The sequence below is a fragment of the Eucalyptus grandis genome, chromosome 8 (assembly GCF_016545825.1).
Source record: "Eucalyptus grandis isolate ANBG69807.140 chromosome 8, ASM1654582v1, whole genome shotgun sequence".
NCBI lineage: Eukaryota > Viridiplantae > Streptophyta > Magnoliopsida > Myrtales > Myrtaceae > Eucalyptus > Eucalyptus grandis.
In genome coordinates this window covers 18,007,353-18,013,830 of record NC_052619.1, presented here as the reverse complement: position 1 = coordinate 18,013,830, position 6,478 = coordinate 18,007,353, and the positions used below count along the sequence as shown (strand labels likewise).

At 36.9% G+C, this 6,478-nt stretch overlaps 1 long non-coding RNA gene and 1 other non-coding gene across 3 annotated transcripts; one reads left to right on the top strand and one right to left on the bottom strand.

The window, feature by feature from the left end:
- The first annotated feature begins 443 nt into the window (after window positions 1-443).
- LOC120287934 lies at window positions 444-550 on the top strand. Its single transcript, XR_005546189.1, has one exon. It is a non-coding gene; the product is annotated as a small nucleolar RNA R71 (small nucleolar RNA).
- Window positions 551-817: 267 nt separating this feature from the next.
- On the bottom strand, window positions 818-4,810 carry LOC120287731. Of its 2 annotated transcripts, none has more exons than XR_005545993.1 (3): window positions 4,516-4,810; window positions 4,203-4,436; window positions 818-1,055 (listed from the first exon to the last, which is right to left on the bottom strand). It is a non-coding gene; the product is annotated as an uncharacterized LOC120287731 (long non-coding RNA). The 2 variants fall into 2 exon arrangements; XR_005545992.1 differs by having other exon boundaries at window positions 4,203-4,406.
- Window positions 4,811-6,478: the final 1,668 nt, after the last annotated feature.

The following is a 6,478-nucleotide window of genomic DNA, read 5'->3' as shown; positions in this document are numbered from 1 at the left end:
TTGCGCCATCCCGAATTACACGTGTTGGAGTAGGAATTATTCTGTGACCTGTTAAAATTCCCAACAAAGTTAGAATTTTCACTAGATTGTTTAAAAGTATTACCTTCCTGACATTTTGTGCTAACATGTCCTCCACCACAAAAATCACACGTCAAATTCTGAATTTTCATGATTGAAACACTCATATTATCAAGCTTTTTGTTGATTGCTTCAAATTGTGCAACAATTGCAGCAAAAGCATCCACTTCATGAACTCCGCTAACTTTTCGCATTGGTAGTCTCTCAGTAGGCCACTGATAACTATTGGACGCCGTCTCCTCTAATAAATATAGGCTTCTTCTAGTGTTTTATTATTTAGAGCTCCTCCTGCAGCTGTATCAATCATAGAACGGAGATTTGTACTAGAGCCACTATAAAAAGTTTGTTCCTACATCCATACCGGTAGTCCATGATGTGGGCATCTCCTAAGAAATTCTTTGAATCTTTCCCATGCTTCATATAATGATTCATTATCCATCTGCATAAAATTAGTAATATCGTTACGCATTTTCGCAGACTTTGCAGGTGGAAAGAACTTACTATGAAATTTCTGAGCCATATCATTCCATGTAGTATCCTGTAGGAAGAGAAGAAAGCCAACTCTTAGCTTTGCCTCTAAGAGATAATGGAAATAATCTCAATCTAATAGCATCATCTGTAACTCCATTATATTTAATGGTGTCACAAATTTCAAGAAAAGCATCGATGTGAGCGTTTGGATCATCGCTTGGTAGCCCACTGAATTGCACTAATTGTTGAAGCATCTGAATGGGTGACGGCTTGATCTCAAAGTTGTTTGCTTGAATTGCAGGTCTTCTCATACTTGATGTGGTGCCTTGAACTGTTGGCGCAGCATAATCTCTTAAGAGTCTACATGGATTTTCATTATTACCGTCTGCCATCTTCTTAACGTGATTTCTCTGTTCTCTCAGTCGCCTTTTAAATGTACACTCGATTTCTAGATCAAGCTCAACAAGTTTCCCTTGTTGGCTACGTGTCATAAACCGATGTACACCCTGAAAAATAAAACAAAATGAAAGCTAGATTAAACTTAGAATTATCTGGTATCAATATTAATTAGTATTAAACAAACGATCCCCGGCAACGGCGCCAAAACTTGTTCGTAAAATTCTAAACGCAAGTGCACGTGTCGAACAAACAATATAATGATAAGAAAAGTATCGTCCCACAGCGATCGATGATTAATAAACCAATTAAATACTAAAATAGACTAATTCTAAAATTTATCTCACAAATCAAAATATAATTTAAAATAAATTAAAAACAAAATTATGAGACTAAATACAGTAAATCAATCATATAAATATATTAGAGCATCCGATTTCACCATAACCACTAGATATGAATTTCAGATGATTGTGAGTACAAGAACGATATCAAACATGTAATAGCGGAATTTCTTAATCAATTTATTATCCTATCTCTAGGTATAGCAAACCTACTTAGTTTATTAATCCACTATATCTCTATGTGAATTAAAATAAACATAAGTGCATTAAAAACTATGAATATTCCCGGCTTACAATGAGTCTTTTGGATCACTTTATCACCGAAAGCTACACAAATAATGCTCCACGTTTAATTCATGGTTATATATTATAATGAACAATTACATATTATCACTTCTCCAGTCTCAAACATGCACATCAGATCATTCAAGTGATGGCTAGTCACTCAAAAGCATTAAACACAATAATACATAACTCACATGAATGAAATCAATTGTAAAACATAAAAATCATGAAATTCATATCATCATGGTTATGTTACATCGTAGCCATAACAAAAGAAAGTTAGAACATAGTAGAAAAATAAATAAAAATATATATCAAACCTAGCATCTTGAATCAAAGAACAAGAATTTTGTCACAACTTTGGTCTTCTCTTCAAAATACTTGAAAAACTCTTAGAATAATGAAAAACAATCTAACCAAAAACCTAGCTACTCTCTCTATTCTCCTATTTATAGGATATATTCAAGATATCTATCTCTCAACGCTTGCAGATAACATTAGGGAACAAAATCAAGAATTTCCTAATTTGATATCCATCTTCCATTGTTTTTTTTTATTTGAATTCCTGATATTTGTCATTCTTTTCCTTATCTTCTTCATATCTCATTATTCTACATAAACAAGGAAAATTCGAATAATCAAAAGGAAATTCAAATATTTTATCATAGATATCACATTAATTGTTGCCTAAAATAGGTAAAATAACTCTATTTTTATAGAGTTATCAATGACACTCAAGTAATTGAAAAACATTGTTATGGCACTTAGGCGAGCACTACGGGTGTGCAATAGAAACTGCCCGAACAAGGACCGGACTGGACCGGCCGGTTTTGGGCGGTTCCCATGGTCAGCGGTCCGGTTCCCGGTTCTTAATCGGCGGCTGGTTGGTCCGGTTCCCGGTTCCAAGGTGGGAACTGACCAATCGGACCAACCGACCGACCGAATATTTTTATATATAATTTATATACATATAATATATAAACACATATAATAGATGAATATTATATATTAAACTTATTGCAATCGGAATTGCAATTGAGGTAACAACCTCTTATGTCGCCAAGAGACCACCGAAGCCCTTGTTGTTACTCTTTATTTATAGAGAAAACTTACTTGTTAGTTTCATAGAGATTGTATGTAAAACCAAAGCCAAGCACAACCTTTAATCACATTGTTCATGGCTTTTATGCTTAAAATTAAGCGTGAAACACATAAATTGTGATTGATATTCACGCAAGTGAAGTTTGAATATTTTGTACGTGAAAACATGTGTGAGTAGTTTTATTAGATTGCCTGGGAACCGAATTGGATTGATCGGTCCGGAGCATGATCGCTCTTTAGTGAATGGTTGTTCTTTAGTGAAAAAGAAAGTGCCGATTATGTTGGACTGGACCGGACCGGACCGGAACTGATGGTCTGGTCCAGTTCCGGACCAAATGGTTCGGTCCACGGTTCTCGAAATTGGGAACCGATTCTCCCGGTCCGGTTCTCGGTTCCACCTTGGAATCGGACCGAACCGGGAACCGATCACCCCTAGCGAGCACCGCACGAAAATTATGATACTTGTGGTGTTATTATCTTAATATCTTAATATCTTTCTTCCATTCATGACAGCAAATCCCATCAAATGTAATAAAAAGCACACAGAAAAAAATTATTTTAGCTAATGTAAGCATCTAACTAAGTAAAGATTAATCAGGCTGATTTAGGTTTTAGAGGCTGCCAGTCATTTTTGCTTAACCCCTACTAAACAAAGCTACGAACAACAAGCAATTGTTTTAAGCTAGTGACTCCGTTTAAGCATCCAATATAAATCAGAAACATTATTTAGCACAATCCTTTTAATATAAGAAGTTTTAGGAACTCTTATCATCACCTTGAAGAAGGGTAGTTGGGCAAGCGTGATTAAAACACCCAGTTCAAAGACAATGGTCGGTTGGGGAGGGGACAAAGTTTCATTCCATTTGTTTTAACTAAGTTACAATGGTCGGTTGGTGACGGGACAAAGATCAGAATCCGTGAAGACCAATGGCTACTCAGGGGAATTATTGGAGGACCCACAGACAGAGATGAGCCGCAAATGGTGGCTGATCTAATTTTACCGGAACACAACAAATGGAATGAAACTTTACTACATCGTTTCTTCGATGTGGACATCACAAATGAAATTATCAGCATCTCGGTGAGGCCTAATTATACAGATGATCAGCTAATATGGACAAATACCCCTAACGGTCAATACACCGTGAAGAGTGGCTATCATACAATCAGACATGCAGCCATTCACACCAACAAGAACAGAGCATCCTTTTCTTTTCAACCACCTCAAATCCTCTGGAAGAGCATTTGGAAGCTAAAAGTCACCCAAAATCAGGTTTTTCCTTTGGTCTATATGTCAGAATGCTTTGCCCACAAAAGCCAATCTCTTTAACAGACACATAAGTTCAGAGTCAACATGCAGTTTATGCGCAAATCAAGCCCCTGAAACGATGGAGCACCTTTTCCTCCTATGTCCGTGGACTTTGACAATCTGGTCCCACCCACAGATTAACACCCGTATTCTCCCTACACAAGTAAACCGCATGGAAGCTTGGATTGCTAACAGATTTGCATGGAAACAGAACTCACCAAGTATAGCGGTTGTTGCTGCAATTCTCTGGCAAATATGGAAAGCACGAAACAGGTTCATCTCTAGTCGCCAAAGACTCGATCCCTCCTTTGTAGTTGAAGCGGCCTTCAACTAATCTCGATTAGCACAGCAACTCTCTTCCAATGCAATAGGATCAACGCGGACTCCTTCAGATCCAGGTTCTCTATGGCGGCCCCCTAACCCTGGTGTGCTCAAGATCAACATAGACGGGGCTTTTTAGATTAATAGTACATCAGGCTCAATAGCTTATATTTGTTGAGATCATATGGGCAAAATGACAGAGGGATTTACCAGTGGAGTCACTGCATCCTTGACCTTGCAGGTCGAGATTCAAGCTCTGAACACGGCTATGCGCCATCTTTTGCGGATCGGCAAGTCTGGCGATCCCCTGATCATCGAAACGGATTGCCTCACGTTGGTAGAGGCTGTGACTGACCAACAGAAGACGCCATGGGAGGCTAGATTGATGCTTGCTGAAGTGACCGCCATCCTTCCCTACTTCTCTCGTCTACAGATTAGGTTTTGCCGTCGCGAGGCCAACTCTGCTGCAGATTGGGCTGCCAAGGCCCATTCCTGCGGGTCTCTATCTTCGTCTTAGGCTGCTTCCCCCCTGCCCCTCTTTTTTTGTTAGACCTAATTCTCTCCGATGCCTTAGAAGCGGGGTGTATCTCTACTTTTACTTGAATGAAGTCTCTTTTAGACCCAAAAAAAAAAAAAAACAGATAAAGCAGCCTTCCCTAATTTAAGGGAAAATAGGTGGACGCGACCCAACTTGCCTCACCTCATATATATATAAAGTCATTTGCGGGTCCCTCTTCTGATCAGGTCAATCCACTTGTTGGAATGGAATGAATTTGATTGATAGAGAAGGTCTAGATTGTTTGAGGGAGCGGATATATCCTAATTGCAGAAATAGTATATTAAATGTAATAGAGCATATGCCACTTTCATTTTGCATGATTGCATCTAATATCAAAGATCCGGACTCCTTTCTTTCTTTTTCTTTTTTCTTTTTATTTCCCCTCCAATCTTCCAATTTGTGTAGAAAAATATGATCCTATCAGCAAGAGGAACTTGAAAAATTGTTTTGCAGGCCTCGCACTGACGAAACAAAAATAATAAAGAGTGAAAAGTGACAGATTATTACCAAAATGAAATTGACAAAAAGCTGAGAGGTTAGGTGAGGTGAGCTGTGAAAGAAATTTATGTATGAATCAGATTGTAAAATAACCTTAGTCTAAATTCTCAATATTTCTTTTGCTATACATTCTGAAATGAAAAATCTCTATTTGGACAAGAAAATTTTCTTTTCTTGATGACTGTGGATTATAATTATACAATTATGCATTACTATAAGTTTTCACCAGCCTGTTCAATGAACATCGCTTCATCCATAAGGATACATCCAAGGATGCACAAGAATCAGATTTCGACCAAGTCCAGAGAACTAAACAAGGCCTGGTTTTCCTCTCTTTAGGTAGACATCCTGATTGTGTTGACAATCTTATCCACCAGGACATGTAATTCCCTATTTTCAAGAGTACGATGCCTAAGGAAACGAACATTTGGTACTATTCTTTTATCCTGCTCTTATATTTTACTAAACAAGATAGATTGCCATGCATATAAAGATGTATAATTAGAGAAGATCCAAGAGAATATACTATTAAAGGATCGACTTATTAAGACATGCCAAATGCAACTTGACTTCATTATTTGATCTGCACCTTTTAAATATAAATACAATATTTTCGTTACTTATAAATTCCTATGTAGGCTTGATATGGAGAAAAAAAAAAATTGTCCTGGCCATTACTATTTTAATATGAAACTAGAAAAAGAAAATCACCCACGAACAAACACTTTTTATGCCCAACAAAAGAAACAAAGAAAAGATTTGCATATATTTCGAGAAAGAAAATCTAGAGATTTCGATTTTGCCTATATGGATGAAACATCTTTTATTTAATTTGAGAGATTTTTGTTCTTATCTTATTAATCAACATCTTTGCTAGTGAATACAACATATTATTACAATTTTCTTTTTCTTGGACAAAAAAAGAGCTTGGGCTCAAACCAAAGATAGTATTACTTTTTATGTAATATAGATATTTAAGGAAGGGCAGGGGTGAATCACCTATAATTAAATTTTTTCCCCTAGATATCAACATAGAGTACATAAAACAACTACTTGCCCCCTCTGGACTTTTGTGGTTCTGCACAGCGTATATAAATCAAATTCAATTTGTTTATG